Genomic DNA, 18,472 nt, shown 5'->3' on the forward strand with positions numbered 1-18,472 from the left:
CTGACCTACAGAATAAAAGATTTAGAACATCACATACTCCTGCTAGACAATTTTTCTAAATAAGAAAAGAATATTTTAGAGTTCTTGTCATTCTCAACTCAGACAGGGAGTCAAAACAGGGTGAAGACGAGTCTAGAGAAAAAAGCATTAATCCAAGGGCATTAAGCACTGTCCCCAGAGCCTGTGTGCCACCACTGGGATCCCTCCTTGCTCAGAGCCCACACCCCCCAGCCACCTCAGAGGCTCTCCAGTGGTCACACACCAGTGTCCATTGCTTTATTCTTCCTCTCCTACGAGGGAAAAACACGTAACAATCCCATTCTGACAGAACATTGGCAAGTGTAAGACTAGTTATCACCAAATCACCTCACATCTGGAGAAGCAACAGCACATGGTATCTAAGTTTTCACACATGTAAAACAGGTGTAATACTGGTCTTTCTCCCACAGAACTTATGGGATGCAAGTATAGTAGCTCAGAAATTATAAGGTGCTTTGCACATGGCAAGTATTTTAATTTAAAATAATTAGATTCTGAAAATAGAATTTTATAATAAGAACCATAAAACTAGAGCAAGGAGATTATGGTGCCTCAATTCCCAATCCCAGTTTTTAAGGTGAGCTTCTCAAACCTCACTACAGAACAAAGTATATGCATATTTTTGCTGGGATGACCAAAATAACTTTAATCTCAGTGCAATGCTAACCCACAGAAGAATCTACACCCAGCTGTGTATCCCAATGACTACGCTGTCCTCAAAAAGTTCCTGGCTTTTCTCTCTCTCATGCAATTCCTCTACAGTGGACACCCAAGGCAGCTTCTTCTGTCTCACATCCTTGTTGTTTAAAATATCTTGGTAAAAAATGAGACTGGAGTGTTCAACCAGTCCCCTTAGCTCCAAGTGCCACATCTGATTCCAAAACACAAACCAGCTCAGTCCCAGCACCTCGTCCAGACACCTGTTAACCTGTTAAATGTTAACATTCCTGTTTTAACCAAGGGGCAGAGGGGACTTGGGAAAGGTGGTGTCAGACTATTTGTATGGTGGGAAATGGCTAAAAGGAATCTGAAAAGGTCTTCTATTCCATGATATATTCCCCATGTTCTCCAGGACCTTTGCCTCTGCTCACACAGCTCTGCACTCCCACAGGCCACACTGAAACATCCCCCACACCACACAGGGACTGCACCCAGAGGGCACAGGGACCTCGGGAACACACCTGCAAACCCAGGTTATTATTCAGCACCATTTAGCACACTCTGGGCTGGCCTGTGGCTTTAGGGTCCAGCAGAGGCAGAGTCTGAAGGACACACACACACACAGGGGCCAGGCCAGGCAGTGGCTCACAAATTCACATCAATGTGATCCCAGCAGGAGCTCAGAGCTCCCACAGTTCACAAGGTCAGGCACCACTGATCAGCTAATTAGTGGCATTTTCTCTTTAGGAGGTAGGATTTCTGGCCCCCACCAAGTTTTACCAGCTTTAAAGGGAAAAAAAAAAGGGCAGCAAGACACCAAACCTCTAACCTGCTAAAGTCAAGGTAAAAGGTGCTGGGTCCTGGGAATTAAACAAGATATCATTAAATAGATATATTTGCTCCAAAATCAAAGGTGTAAAATTTCATTCATAAAGCTCCTCCCTGAAGACACTGCAGATGGCACTGATTTACTCTCTTTCCCATTGGAGCTCTCACACTGTTGCTGACCACACACACACACACAGCTGCTGCCAGGAGGATACTCCTGGATGGGCAGAATTCCAGGAGAGGATCCCAGTGATCACACACTGAGGTATCACACAGGTGTGAGGCCCGAGGCCTTTGACAACATGACACTTCCTCACAAAGGACTGGTAATGCCCAGGCAGAACACCAGCATGTTCTATTTGACAGCACAGTCACAGGAGCTGAAGGACTATCTTGGCTATAAAAACATGACACTCAGACTCTTCAGCATTTATTTTATGCTGTATTATGGCATGTTTCGGGCACAATCTGCATTTCCAGGCAGGGTCTGAAACTTAATACATTTACTGATGCCCATTTTTTCTAGTTGTGGGACCCTTTTTGAGACTCAAAAATTGCTGAACGTGTTGCGGAGCTGCTGAAGTTCCCCTCAGCTGTGCACATCAGGCCTGGTGTGGCTGTTCTCTGCTTTTCCAAATGCTTCCATCCAGTACCAATTCATTTTTCCTGGTGCCCTAGGGTAGTGTCCCATAGAGGAAGCAGTTAAACAGGGTTGCTGGGGCATTTGCATTTAAGGCCAATTTCTCTTTTTCTCTTAAATAACCCACTTCTACAGACAAGTGATGCTCACCTGCAGTATCCAGCTGGGAAGAAATTCCTCTGCTCTTTCCCCCAGTAGCTGCAGCAATGTCACCCTGCCCCTCACCTCCCTGCCTTGGGAGCTTTGTACCATTCACCAGCAATTTCACTTCAAGGGGCAGCACAAAACTAACAGCCCAAGTTCTGAAGATCAGAACTGTCAGGCCTGAATTCCAAAGAACAGAAACAAGAAAGGAAGAAAGAAAATAGCCTGTTTGAAAACCTGGTATTTACAGCATCCAAAAAAAGATGCTGAAAATGTTGCTTTGTGTTTGTGTACAGTACTTACTTTGATACTAGCAAAATCATTATTTATAGCAATATGCTATCGGGTCACACATCCCCAAGAGAAACTAGAAAAGCAGGAAAATCTCCTAGGAGCTAATTGAGAGAACAGCTAGAAAGGCAGCTTTACTTACTGCTGCTCTCAGAAGAACACGTTTCAATTCCCTCCTCTGCTCTGTGAGGACATTCCAGCCCGGGTGAATCCCGCAGCAAAGGGCCCAGCAGGCAGGAGTGATCCACCACTCAGCACAGCCTGGGCTTTCAAGATACTACTGAAGGCTCAAAGGGTTCGCTTATTAAGCACCAACTGTAGCTGGGGATAAGGAGATCAGAGACCAAGATTTGAACCAAAAATAACTTAGCAAAAATTATATATAGATATGGGGCAAAAAATAAGTTAATAAATAGAATTTGGAAGTGTGGGGGAATATGAAGGCAGACAGTTCAGCTGTCACCAAGCCTTTAGGAGTGACACAGAACAGACCCGGAGCCGGCAGATCTGGCACCAAACACCACGAGTGGAGTCACCCCAGAGCCCCCTCAGAGCCCCCCATCCCTCGAGGTGACAGAGCTGGGCCAGCACAGGGCTGGGGCAAAGGGCCACACGGAGAGTTCTGGGGAGCAGGTCACAAGCACAGCAGCAGAGCAGGCCCTGGGTCCTGCCAGTGCAGCCCTTGAACTGCAGCTGGGTGCCCTGTGCAGAAGGGCCTCTCTTCTGCCATCAGAAACCTCTTGTTTTGCTGATTATACATAATATACATATACGTCTTATTTAAGAACTACAGTAAAAGTTTATAAAATAGTCTGACATGAAACATACCAAGAAAAAAGATGCTTTACAAAACCTGCAGCTTCTACTTACATTGCAGGCTAATCATGCCAGAAATAATACAACTTTAAAAAGTAATAGGACTATAGAAGGGATTAATGACACAATCCAGACCTCTAGTTAAATGTTTTCAAAGACAATCCTTATCTCAAAGAATCCTTGCGGGCATTCAGGCGTTTCAATTACGCATTATGAGCCTTTAGCAACTCTCTGCCCTGCTGATGGCAAGTTTTCAAGGTGGAGACTTCGCCAACAGTGACTTTTTCTCTCCCCGAATCCAGGTCAAGGCATACACATTGTTCTGTAGTTTCAACTGGTAGAAAAACAAGTTTGTGACTGCTCCGTGCAATTATTACACAGGAGCGAGATAATGAAAGAATGTTCTCAGGGGCGGTGTGGGAAACTGCTGGGAGTTTGTTCTACAGGGGAAGCCAGCCTGCCTTCACATATAGAACACCTATAAACTCACATCAGGACTTACCAGAAGGAGGGGGATTTAACAGGATTACTCTGCAAGTTTTTCTTATTAGTCAGTGAACTTTTTTCCTCAGTTGCTTGACTCTTAATCACCCAGGCTTTTCCAGAAAGCCTTACTCTGAGACATGTAACCGCCCTGGTCCCACCAGCATTTCAGCTGCTCACCCAGGCATGTTTGACACACCACTTCTAAACAAATAACGCAGCTCATACTCAAGGGCATGTGACACCAACACAGCATTTCTTCAGTACACGGTGCTGCAATCAATCACAGCTTGGCATATCTCAAAATATGGGATGACATTAAAAATCTTAGGAACATTCACAAACCCAAAAGACTCCCAAGACTAAAGCAGAAAGGCACGGAAAGGGTGTGCAGTTATCAAATCTCTTATCTGGGAAATGCTTGATTTGGCACATAAAATCTGCACACGGAATAGGCCATGACACCCAGAACCTTATTCTCTGTAGAATCACTGCCAGGCACTGAGCCCTACCAAAACATGACAAAAACTGATCTACAACATTTAGTGGACTATCGGGTAGCAGAGGCAGAGGTGAGGAAAGCAAGCACATAAGTGTGAAATCATTGAGAAAATAAAAGAGTGTATGTATACACATTTAACAGTGGATTTCTTACTGAAGGAAAAAAGCACATACACTGAATTTTTAAGCAAAGGAAAGCAGCTGCTTTACCAGTTTGCTATTATAGAGACTCACACACCACTGAGACAGGACAAAGGTGACGTTCCAGACTCTCCAATGACCCTGCCTATTAACAGCAGCACTGTGTCAGATCACAGACTGGACAGTCCATCTGGAACCATCCCACACTGGTTCGTGACCCACCAGTGTTCACCAGCACACATAAACCACATTTTAAGGCTCTGTGACAATTCCTAATGGAAGTTAAATTATTCAAATGCTAAATGGTTTTGTCCAACTTCAGCAGCCTGTCAGTTTTCCAGCCCAAAGCTCCAAGTGTGGCTCCCTGACCTGGGGAATGGCTGCTGCCAGCTCCAGCCTGCAAACAGCTGTGCTGGCACAGGGACACAGGGAGCAGGGAACAAGGCCCTGAGACAAAGGGAGGACAGACAGATGCTTGTTCAGGAACAATGGCAGCCTAAGCATATGTCAAAGAGGATCTAAGTCAGCCCCACCAGCTCTGCAGAGTGAATAAGGAGAGGGAGAGGTGGAATTAATCTCTTTTCAAGGGCTCTTGGATAACACATGAACTGCTTCTCTAGAGGTGCCTCACCCCAGCAGTGAATGCAGAGAACCAGCTCAAAGTGGAGCCTCCCTGTACACAACCAGTGTCCTGATTTGAGGACCCTGACTTTGGAATGTCACCCCAGGCTTCCCTCTCTGTGCCCAGCCAGAGCGTGCTGTGTGCCAGAGCCCACTGTGTGCCAGAGCCCACCGTGTGCCAGAGCCCACCGTGTGCCAGAGCCCACCGTGTGCCAGAGCCCACTGTGCCCTGTCCTGGCAGGGAGCTGACCTGGGCTCCCCTCCAGGAGCAACCAGAGCTGGATCATCAGGAGGGAGCAAGGCTTTGTTTTGGTTGGATTTCTCTCAACAACAGAGTTTTAGCACACACTCATGCAATTAGCCTGGCATTATAATGGGTTTTACCCTCTGGCTGTACAGGCATTGTCTGAGAGATGCAAAAGCTGATACAATCCCGTTTAAGGGAGATATTCATAGTCACTTCAGCTATAATTTTTAAAGGAAAAGCCACCCACAGATACGTTACTAAAAGGAGGAAAATATTACAGTAAAGTAGTGCCCAGGCCTCTTCACTTTATTGCTCTCTGGAAGGCTGCTCTAAACTTACAGCACAAGGCCTTTCCCCACTGAGGAAGAATAAAAATGGGAATAAAAGCTCAGATGTTCACAGCATCACGGGTGCTGAAGGAGAAGCAGGAGTCAGAGAAGCACACTGGATCCAAGGATGAACACTGAATCCAAGGATAACACCAAATCCAAGGATGAACACTGGATCCAAGGATGAACACTGGATCCAAGGATGAACACTGGATCCAAGGATAACACCAAATCCAAGGATGAACACTGGATCCAAGGATGAATACTGGATCCAAGGATAACACCAAATCCAAGGATGAACACTGGATCCAAGGACGAGCACCAAATCCAAGGATGAACACTGGATCCAAGGACGAGCACCAAATCCAAGGATGAACACTGGATCCAAGGATGAACACTGGATCCAAGGATGAACACTGGATCCAAGGACGAGCACCAAATCCAAGGATGAACACCAAATCCAAGGATGAACACTGGATCCAAGGATGAACACTGGATCCAAGGATAACACCAAATCCAAGGATGAACACTGGATCCAAGGACGAGCACCAAATCCAAGGATGACTCCCCACCCGAGTGAGGAACAGCACTGACCAAAGTGGATCCTGCACCCACCCAGTGGCCAGAGACACAGCTTTAGGGATATTTCTTCTTATCTTCCCTGTGAGCTACATTAAATATCTGCTTCCCCCAGGGAGCTATTCCGGGCCCAGGAGGCACAAGTAACACAAACACTGGCATGGACAAAGAGTAACCACCTATTCACACCAGCAGTCTGGGGACTTCAAAACAATTCCAAACCACTGCATAAACCACTGCCTACAAAAAGCCCCAGTAGCTGCACCATAGAAGAGTATGAACCACTGAGGCAGAGCTGGTATTGACAGCAGAATTTTTAGCACACAAGCATGGGAAAATAAGGCTTCATTGTTAGAAGACATTATCAAAAAGAACAGCTGTTATTTTTCAAGCTATTTAAGCACTGGATGTGCTGTTAATGATTTTCAGGTCACTACTGCTCTGCAGCAGCCTCCAGCTGGCAATACTTCAAAGATCCTAAAATGAAATATTAACGGTGGGTAAAAGAAAAAAAAAATCTTTATTTTGAGAGATAGGATATGAAAGCAAACTGAAAAAGAGAGCTGAAGAGACACTACTGAGCAAAACTTTGATTTCACTTGGATTTAACTTTGAGGCACAGACAGCCAAGTTGAGTTGGGGTGACACAGAGTGTAGGGACAGAGGGGAGAGCTCAACAGATCATCTCCCCCATTTCACCCACCCTTGGGGATCAGCTGCAGGAGTTTGGCTCCAGCTCCAGCACTCGCTCCCACAACTGACCACTTGATATTAAACACACAAGAAGTCACTGGCAAACTGATATGGATTGACAAAGTTGGGTGAAAGTGTTCACAGACAAAAGTAAAAACTTCTTAAGCTTTTAGACATCTGGAATCTATAAAAATATATTCCACCTGCTAAATATTTTCTTAATATTTAGGCAAGTAAAGTAGGTTTTGCATGCAGGAATTTGTGTTTGAACAGTTCGTGTGTGTTGTAAAGATACTGAACAGAAAATATGTTACTTAAGAAGATTAGAAAAAAAGGCAATTTAATTAACTACTACCAATGTGCATTCTCAGCATTTCATTAAGTTTTCTCAACACACTCCATGGAATACTATAAAGCAATCAAAAAATATCCAAAAGCACTTCAAAAAACCTGTAAGTTACTCCAAATATTCAAGTCTTTCTAACACATGCTCTCGAGAGCTGGGCTTTTTAGAGGTACAGCATCTGTCCAGGGAAAGAGCTGCCTGAATGTAAGCTCACAGATCTCATGGAGAACTCTCATGGAGACTGAAGAAAACATCCAGATTCCATTTCCACTAAAAGGTATTTTATGGGAAAGGGTTAAGCACCTTGTTTTCCCCAGCACACTTCAAAGGTATGCTTCATCCACTCCTGCTCAGCTGCCAAACCAGACCTCTCCAGAGCTCCTTTTCCAACCATCCATGTCCTAAAAAAGCCTTTTAATGTCGGGTCTAATCACACCCTCCAGCATGTGCACCATTATCACTTATTCTTTACAAATCAGAGCTAAAAGCAAAACTGATTACTGCAAGAAATCTGTCTCCTTGAACAAAAAGTGATTCAGAGTATCTTACTTAAAAGAAAGGAGAGAAAATTAGAGGGATACTGTTGTGGTTAATATCTTTTAAAATGTTTAATTTGTCTTCCTTCATGGAAGCTTAAAATTGAACCTGCTTTCCAATTCAAGTTTATTTCACCATTTACACAAAATTTTCTGGCTATGCTTGAGACCTTTTTATCACTTCTCAACTGCCTTTATGAACCACAGTTACAGTAGGTTACTACACCACATATGACATTTATTCAGACACATTTTTTAATTCCATAAAAACAATTCTTTTTTTTTTTTCAGTCAATGGCATAGCTCTGTAAGGTCTGCAATGTTCATAAATAAATAATATGCCCAATAAACACATAAAGCTCCATGTATTTTTGTACTTCTTTCTTCTTCATTTTTAAAGCGTATACCACAGTTACATGCACACTCCTGCCCCCATTCCCTGACCTCTATTCCCATTCCCACCAGCAAACCCAGAGAAACCCAAACGAGAAACCTTCTTCTCCACGTCCAACAAGCCTCCAGGCCTTGGCACAGTTCCTGGAGTATTTCTGCACCTCCAGAGCAAAGTAGGTTAATAAGGTCTCTGGTCACATCCTCTCAGACACCTGGTTTCCTGCAGGAACCACCCCCAGCCCCTGAGGTTCCACCAGCAGCTTTCCCTCCCCCCTCATCCCCCCACCACCCCCTCCCCGGGGTGGGGGACACGGACACAGCAAACCCACAAAAACAGGCTCTGAACTCCTTTGTGCCCCTTGGCTCTGGTGAAGCCCCACAATAACCCCTGGAGCAGCTCAGCCCCCGCAGTGGATCCCTCCCACTCCTCCCCAGTGAAACCTGTCCTGCTTCAGCCATTCCTTGCTCACACAATCACTTGGGCCCTTTCCCAGCACACAGAAATCAGCACTTCCAAGTAATCACACTTCAGTGCTCCCTGCTCCCACCAAGGGCAACAGCTGTATCTGCTGGTTCAGGACTAAGCCTCAGGACTTTGACAGATCTGTATATGTACAAATATATATGTATATATGTTTGAGGCCCATAGTACCTTTTAATTTCATGAATTACTGCTATTCATATTCATCTCTCCAAATTCTGTAGTGACGATAAATCTAGGAACATTCATCAAGATTTTTACCTGGAAGAGGCAAATCTTATTTACTGACCTTTAAAGTTTCAATTTATCCTGCCCATTCTTTATTCTGTTAAATGCAATAATTGCACAGAATTGCAACTCAGAATGCTTCATAACTGACACTCTCTCTTCCATCCCCTTTGCCAGGAATTACTTTAGACAACAGTATTGCATTTATCTGTCTTGCACAGGAGTGGGTATTAGAATCACAGAACTTTAAAATATTTAAAATACACATTAAGCCTATCAGATACTGTAATTCCCAACCCCAACACTTCCCAATGGCCAAAGTAAACACTAACTAGAGATGTCTCAATTCCCTCATTTTTTTTTCCTATGGAAAGATTTCTATGTAATCAACCCTGCCCAGTCATTTGTTCTCTGAATTACAGTGGAACAGAATGGACAAGTCAAAACATAGGTGTGAAATAAATAAATTCATAACCTCTACAGCCCAAAAGTCTACAAGATGCTTTAGGGTTACAGAATGAAAGAAGTGCTTTTTATCTCAGTTAATGGTAACGAGGATTTAAGAAAGACCCACAACATCACAAAGAAGAGGTAAAAAAATTTTTACAAAATCAGGCTTCTCTTTATTTCCAGGGAGTTTAAAGACACAGCAGCTCCCCAGTGCCACGGACCAGTGAACAGTCCTGTCACATACCATCAGATCTCACGGGGCTGGGAAAATTCCACCTATTTCCTTGACAGTCTCAATTACACGGGAGCCACAACCACTCCTTCTCAAAAGGCAGTTTGAGAAGCACGAGGACATCAGAGTGACACCCTGAAGAGAGGGTGAGCAGCACCCCTGAGTGACCAGCCTGCTGAGAGCAGGAGAGACGGCTTAAAATTCCCTCAGGTCTGTAGGAGCAGAGCGTGTAACCAGTGCATTTCCATGAGAGGTCCTTTGGTTACTACTCAAAGGCCTGAAATACTGTAAAATCTGCACATTTACACCTTCAGGCAAACGACCCAGCACTGTTCCCATGGTGGGGCCAGGGCCAGGGGACCCAAGTGGGGTGCTGGAGCAGCCCTGGAGCACTCGAGGAGGCAGCACAAGGTCAGGGCTCCTCGGCCCTTCCCTCTCCTCTAAAACCCACCCACAATGGGCCAGCTCAGAGACCTCTTTAAAACACTACGAGATCTTCAAGGAAAGTGTTTCTCCCTCTTCCCTCCCAAAAAACCTACAATGCCATTGACTTGGTCTCACAGTTCCACCCAGAGAAATGCTGAGGTCTGACCTGCAGGGCTCCTGTCTGACCCCCTCATTCCACAGCTGGATTCCATGATCTCCATGAACTGACCTGAAAATCCTAATATATGCTTCTCTATTCCGAGTCTGCCAGAAACCTTGTGATAACAGATGGAATCACTACCATGGGTGAAATTCCAGGCAAATGACATTAATGGCTCTAAACCACTTCAAACCCAAAGTTTAAACAGTAGTTCAGGATGAAATAAAAATGATTACAGAAGGATTCCCTTTATTGGGTCATATGATAGGTGACAAAATCTCCTTGGGAACAACTGTGGGAGTGATGATATATACATTTAATATTCAAATTACCAAACACCTGTCAGTTCTCAATGTTTCAGATGAAGTTTCAGATGAATAAACAGTAGTTTAAAAATTATAAGGTGACATGCCCAAGACAGAGATCAGAGAAAAAGCCACAAGTAGGTCAAAGCTGGTCCTGATTCTGTCAACATTCACCTACTTTTCTTCAACTGCTTCAGAAAACAATAAGCAATCCAAACCTAAAGAACATAAATGCTCTGCTCCTTCAGCAGGAGCAGAAGGGAAGCTGCAGCTCAGCTTATGGGCCTGGGTGAGGATGTCAGTGCCCTGCCAGCAAAAGCCCAGTGGAAGTCCTTAATCCTGATTTTTCAAGTGCAATCAATGAGCAAATATGTTCAGAAAAGCACTTTGATACCTTGAGGTATCTATAATAATTGAAAAAACAAATAAAAGCTGCTTTCCACTTCATAATTAAAAACTGCTTTTAGTTAAGCTGTTAGGTTGAACTCTTACTCTCTTCAATTAAATCAGGTGACCCAGGGTAAAATAGATTTCTTTTTAATTTATTTTTGCCTCTCAGTGCTGCTGTAGGACATTCTCTGTTAGAACAGTGGTGCACAAAGACTGGCAGCACAAGGGATCTGGGCTGGTCTTGCTTTAGTCACTGACACAGAAGGATTTCCCAGCACACACAGACTCTCCCTCTCCACAAATAGTCCAGAGCTACATAAACTTCTTGCTCTGGCAAATCATAAGTGGTAACTTTTAATGGCTTTAAGATTTAAACCTGGAAAGGATTCTAGCAGGTCTTCATTTCCCACTCCTTTGCTGCAGTTCATGATATGAACATTCCCTGGTGCAGCAGCACTGCCAGAGCAGTAATGACACAGGACACTGTCCCTTTAACAGCCTCTGCCCTGACAATTTGAATTTAGACATAAAAATAAAGTAGATGTTAGTTATTACTCACTCTGGCTATTTCACTTTAAGGGCTGAGTAGTTTTTTTTAAACAGCCCTTGGTTGGTTCTGTGTTTGGTGGTTGGGGTTTTTTTCATTTCCATATGCTGAACTAGAGGAAAACATAACCCACTAAACTCCACTGTCCTCTACCTGCACATCCTGTGAACAGCAGCAGCTTTGAGAATGCTGGCTTGGAGGACACGTGCCCTCAACAAAACTATTGGCAGATGTTCATTTTCAGGTCTGTTCTTGTTTGTTCTGATATGTCCTTGCCACTGAAACAGGACTCGTGACTTGAAAAATGTGAATTGAACAGGAGACTCCCCACTCTTGTTTAAAAACAAACAAACAAAAATAGCATCTCAAATCTTCTCACATTGTTTTGACTGTCTTTTATTTTTTTTATGTCTATGAGGAGTCCAGAGCAGGTTTGCAGCTGCCCCTTTCCAAGCCTTCCCCACAGCAGTGACTGAGGACAATCTGTGTGTGACCTTGGGCAGTCCTGCATTATCCACATCCATTTGAGGAATAGCACGGCTTTCCATGACCTACTTGATCCACGTCCTTTCCCTCAGTCAGAACAATAACAAAAACAATAATCTTGCTTCATCAACATACCCACAAGCTACAAATCAGCATCAAGGAGGTCTGGCCTAAAGGACTTCAAACACACCAGGGAGAACACAGGAGAGTCACAGAGCACTGGGAGATTCAGGAAATTCTCTTCTTCATTTAACCAAAAAACACTAGCCTAGGAATGGATAAAATTAAGGAAGATGGATTGCCAGCAGCCTGGGAGTAATGATACATCCTATTCCTTGTCCCAAAAACCCTCCCTGCAAGAAATCCTCACTCCAAAGCAATGTTCTGGAGTAAACGAGCCCAGAAACACCCAAAGAGAAGTTGTATTGCTGGATGGAAACAGCCTTTAGAACAATGCCTTTGTTCTGTCACTGTCCAACCTCTGGGGGGAAAAAGTTCTTATTTAGGGCTTTCAAATAGTCTTGCATAGGCCTCCAAGGGCCTTTAAAAACAAAGGCAGGAGGAAGCCAAATAGGTACTCAGTTAAAAGGCAGAGACACACTCTTGTGCTCAGAAGTCAGTGACCTGTGAGCTCTACTCCACACAGAAGTGCCCTACATCAATCAAAGGCTTCAAAATGGACTTTTCTGTATTTCTTCTAATATACTGTAACCCATTAATTAGGAACCAAAACAGCTAAAGGTGAATAAAATGGTTTTCAGTGCAGCAAAGCCCCCTGCCCCAGAGCACCACCAGACTCTGCTCCCTCACCTACACGAGTGCCAGCACAGACCCCAGCAATGCTGCAGGGGAAGAACATTGCTCAGGGTTGAAAATTGTCACTGCCTTTATGCAACAAGTTTTGCTATTCATAGACAAATATTCTTCAATAGTCACACGAATTTATATTAAATAAAACAGTAACATGCATTATCTGCAGTAACAAACCCCATGCACACTGCCAAGGGAGAAGGGACAGCCAGGTGCTCTTCAGAGAAAACATAATAATTTAGATCAAAGCCTGAATAACTACTTGGTCACCAGTTAAATACCGTGCCCAGCTTTACTGGTGCCATTTAGCAAAGGCTCTGTCCTGACACCACTTTCACGTCGTGCAATGAAGAAAACTCTGAGAGCACCTCCTGGTGGTACCCAGACAATGAAGACAAACTGCCAGGAACCAGGAACAGATTTGGGATTAAAATTTGGAATAGCATCATTCCAAAATGACAAGGAAATTGCATCGGTTTCTCTGGGGAGCAATTTTTTTTCACCTGTTAAAATGTATTTGCATATGAAAGAGAATGGGGAAAGAAAATCCTTCTCTAGAGTCCAAGGATTCCTACAGTTCCCAGTATATTCTACTTTTCCACAAAAATTTCCTGTAAGAGTTCTTGAACAGAAAGCTCTGATTTTTTTAATTTTTTTCCCCTATAAATACCATCATAACATGTTCTAAGACAATTAAAGAAATGAGAGAAGATGTGTTCTACAAAATGATTCTGCTGTAACCATTCTGGTGTTATATCCAACAGCATAAAGAGCATAAAAATTCCACTCACACACAAATGCTTCCAAGCCTTTATAAAAAACCACCACATCAGGAAATTAAAGAACGATAGTAGCAGCACACACTGATTCTGCCACAGCCCTCAAGATTAAGGCTCAAATTCTTACTAAGCACTTTTAAAGACATGGCCATATTCCAGAGCCAGCTGTGGCCATGGAAATTGTTTCATATCAGGGCTGATGATATAAGTCAGCCTTCATTTATCCATCACTCTCACATAACAGAAGAAGATGCAGCTTTAAATACTAAAATGAAGTCCAGATTATTCTGGTGGGTTTGGTGTCTGAGCAGCATTTTGGTCTCTGTCTGTAGCCCCCCCCCCCTGCAGTTTTATGCTGGGTTTGGTCAAATACTATTACCAATAAATAAATGCATTAACCCCAGAAGGCTCTGTTCTTTCCATACATGTTTGTACTGCCTGTCACAAGCCACTTCCATGTAAGCATCTCTACCTCACTCAGAGGTCTACTTTTACAAAGCTGAGTGCAACAGTTACTCTGAGTCCCCACACAGCAAAACTTACAGCATCTACTACGGGATTTTCTAGCACTCAAAGTTCTTTGTGGATTTTTAATATGCCTTTTAAAAACAATTACTGATTATATTAATGCACACAAACTCTGCTTAAGCAAGCTCTCCACACCTTTGAGCCAGCTTCTCCCACAAGAACAGCTGCACGTTACCTACTCCAGACCAGAAGGCAGAACTTTCCAGAGGATTAAAGATACATGAGACCCATATACAACCATTACAAGTCATCAAAAAACAAACATATCCCAGAGGCTTCCTCTGCTTTACCTGCCCAAAGCTCCTCTACTTCACCTGCCCAAAGCTATTTTCTCTCCCAATGCCGTTGGTCCCCAAGAAATGAAGCAGCCCAGGCACATCCAGCAGCCTCCTCACACCCCCCTGTTCCTGCCTTATCTCCTGCTCAGGGGGATCCCCAGGCTGGGCTGCACCTCCCATCACACCCCACCTCACACCTCCCATCACACCTCCCATCACACCCCACCTCACACCCCACCTCACACCTCCAGCCCTCCACAGACACCAAGGGCTCCGTGTTCGGATCAGGGAAACCCACAACTTAAACCCCCTCTACAGAGAGATGAAGTGGGGGGGAGGGAAAGAACATCTGAAATATGTCTTCTGGAAAATCAATATTAGACTGAGAGCCAGTCACAAGCTGCTACATTTGCAGAATTCAGAGGAAAAAGGAGAAACCAGCGAATGCTACCAGGACCTAACTGGATTATCAGCACCCAGTCCTGTGTGGATACAAACAACATCAAGGTCTGCAGGTGCTGCAAAGCAACTTGCATTTCAAGTGACCTGTGAAATGCTGACCTTGGCATAATTTACAGTGAACTAATTTATCCCAAATGGTCCTTGCCCAACTTTGAGGAAAAAAAAAAGTTATCCACATTCCTTCCTTCTTGCATCATCTTACAAGACAAAAATGAACAACCTCGTATATAACTTGGGTAGAATTTCACCTAATCCCAACGTCTAATTTCAGTGCAAGGTGTTATTATATCCACTTCATTTAATTCACTCCATTTGGGGAACGGCCATTTAAATGTTAACAGAATTTTTCTTTTCAGGAAATTTGAAAAAAACATCCACCCAACTTAAACATATAAGCTTTGCAAAATTTCCCATATTAAAAAAAAACTGAATCAGGTCATTGTTCTACTACATTTCTTCACAAATAGAGTCAGAAACCAATTTAGATAAAGCAATCCTGTAAAAACTACTGACATGGCGATCCAAGATGATCACCTGCAGCTCCTTCCACTGTGCTGGTGAGTGTGAAACCCAATCCCCACTCTGCTCTGAGCCGTGCCCAAGGCCACTGCTGCCTCCTTTGCCCGGGGCATCCTCATGGTTTCCTCCAAGAAGTAACTGGATAAAAACTCAGTCTCTTTCTTATGAAATCACTGTCTATCTGCATCAGACACCCAAGACAACAGAAAAACTCACTGAAGTAGAACACAAGAAGTGAAAAACTGTTGTGGTTTAACCCCAGCCAGCAGCTCAGCCCCACAGAGCTGCACAACAGCAACGGGGAGACAAACACCACCCCCCAAACGTCCCCTTCCTCCTGCTTCCCCAGCTTTACACACTGAGCAGCATGGAACACGGCCTGGAACATCCCTGGGCCTGAGGGATCCCCTCCCCAGCCTCCTCAGGGTGGGGTGAGGAGCAGAACAGCATCAGCAGTCTCAGCAATAACGAAAACAGCCCTGGGTTAGGAACCCTGTTTTCAGCACAGATCCAAAACACAGCCCCATACCAGATCCTAGGAAGAAAATTAACTCCACCTCACCAAAACCAGCACAAACCCCCAAAAGCCAGTGGTGAGAGCAGTGCTGCTGAGTGGTGCCAGTGGCAGTGAGAACAACATTCCTACCACAGCTCCTACTGACCACGTCTACATGCTGGACTAGAACAACCAACCAGGGGGAATCCTTTCCAGCTGGAAATCTCTGCTCCCATTTTCTGTTACAGTCTATGTACACAAAGCAGACTTGTCATTTGAATGGGAAAGCTTCATATTTACCTGGATCAGTGAAGGTTCCCAGCAGCACTAAACACAACAGCAATACTGACAGCTGAATTCCCCCAAATAACCTCAAATGATTTTTTTTAAACTATTTCTGTTCATTTTATTTAATACTTCTTAACATTTTTGTTGTCCATTACTGAAAGCAAATTCCACACCACAAATCAACACATCAAACAGTAGATGTTTTCCACTCCTAAGAAAAACCCTGAGTTATATTCCTGGTTCACACTTGTGCTGCATCTTAGCCAGCTGTAACATCAGTATTTCAAAAGGCTCTTTGATTGGTCTTTAGTTTGAATGTTTGTAGGGATCTTGGCATGGATTACTCCTCCCAGAGCCTCTTTATCCAATTCTGGTGGATATTCTGTCCCACCCATCGGAGGTACCACGTCCTGCTCACAGTTCCCCATTTCTGCTCAGTCTCACAACCAGAGTTCTGGGATAAACTTCAGTACTTTTGTAACTTTAGGCTGTTACAAAATATCACACTAAATACTTTAAAGCAAACAACTGCCCACCTAAATGTTAATTAACAGGGGACATTTCCTGATGGTTAAGTACTGTCTTCTGCTAACAGGTGAGGTTTGAGGGACTGGAAAAAGATCCCGATACAAACAGCTTTAACTTAGGAAAAAAACCTCTCCCACCAAAAGTCTTAATGGGTCTCATAGAACACATTCTCATAAATCAGCTTTTGCTAAACTTTTCTTTTTTACCAGCCTGGGCTTTTGCATCTTTATTTGCATTAACTATGCAAAACATCGTTGTGGTTCGCAGCAACTTGAGACAGCGGAAGGGGAACTTCTCCTGCCACTATTCAGACTTTTCTGAACACATAACATCTTTTTTTCCCCCAATGTCCATTCTAGCAGTTTTGTCCCAAACACATTACCCCCACTGCATCCTTGCTCAGCAGGACACGTTCCTTTAAAGGAACAGGAGATTATCGGTTTATCCTGGAAACGTCTTTCCTGCTGCTGTGCTTAGTATCAGTGCTGGGATAAAACCCTCTTAAAATAGTTCCAGGGTCCAGGCAACAATCCATTGTATGCAATAGTCTTTTGGATTTTACTGAGCAATGACTTTAGTGTTTTCAGGCCTTTGAAGGTCAGGACTGAATGGTAGATTTAGGCTAAATTATTTTTGAATTTTAATGTTACAGCAGCCTGTCCATAATGTCCTGTTGCAACATCAACAGCCAAACTGTTTGAAACACTGTACTGCTGTGTGACTTCCTGAATAAAAAGGATTAGAAGCAAGTACATTAAAAACCCCACTGCAATTTAAAACTGGGTAAACTAGGAATTTAAAAAAAAAAAATTCAGATACTTTTTTCTGTTGTCACTTGCAACAGCTTTACCTTAGAGATGCCTTTTAACACAGATTTGACATTAAGACAGATTGCTCAGTTCCAGTCTTTGATGAACAACAGTAACTTTTTAAAGGTAGGACACACATGTAAGACAAATACAACCCTCCCCACACCTTAGGGGATCACTGTTTCCTGTCCCACGGCAGTGGACACATCCCAACCAACAGGACACTTCCATAACATCTCAGCAGCAGTGTTACCAGCTTGAATCAGCAACAACAGTCATTACTCGTGTCTCCCTGCCCAGAACTGGGTTCCTCTTCCCTGGCCCAGGAACCCTGCGTGGGAACAGCAGGAGCACCTCTTGCAGAGGGACCAAGGCTTTACCCTCACTCCAAACCCACCAGCCTTCGCAGCTCCCACAGATATATTTTTCTATTACCATTATTACCATTTTTTTAGGAATCCCACCAGATGGCAGCAGCATGTCTCCCCAGCAAAACTGGGAGCACTTCTCCAAAGGACAGCTCCTTATTCTTGGAACAGACACGAGACTTCCCAAACTCAGCCCTGCAGTCTGAAACACGGGATGCAGACAGAGCCTGTCACTGGCACTAACATCCAGATTTTTTCAGCACCTTAGGAACGTGTGTGCAGGGAATACTCCAAGAGCAAATTGATCTGGTTTTGGCGAATGAGGAACGTGACTTGCTTTGTGGCAATTTGCCAAACCAGAGTGTGGTGAGGCAAAGCTGCAGGACCTGGGGGAAGGTCCCTGCACACCTGTCCCTGCTTCAGCAACTGCCCCCCAGCCCAGCTCAGGACCCCGAGCTCAGCACTGCACTCACTGCACACCTTTGCACCACGTTAGAGCACAGGGAGAGCTGAGAGGGACAGACAAACACAGCGGGGCAAGGCCGATTGTTCAAGAGATTCTTTTCTACTTCGCCAGCTGGGGTTAGATTCACTTGAAAATCCACAGATGCCATG

This window comes from Manacus vitellinus, unplaced genomic scaffold, assembly GCF_001715985.3.
Source record: "Manacus vitellinus isolate BGI_N305 unplaced genomic scaffold, ASM171598v3 scaffold_76_pilon, whole genome shotgun sequence".
Classification (NCBI taxonomy): domain Eukaryota; kingdom Metazoa; phylum Chordata; class Aves; order Passeriformes; family Pipridae; genus Manacus; species Manacus vitellinus.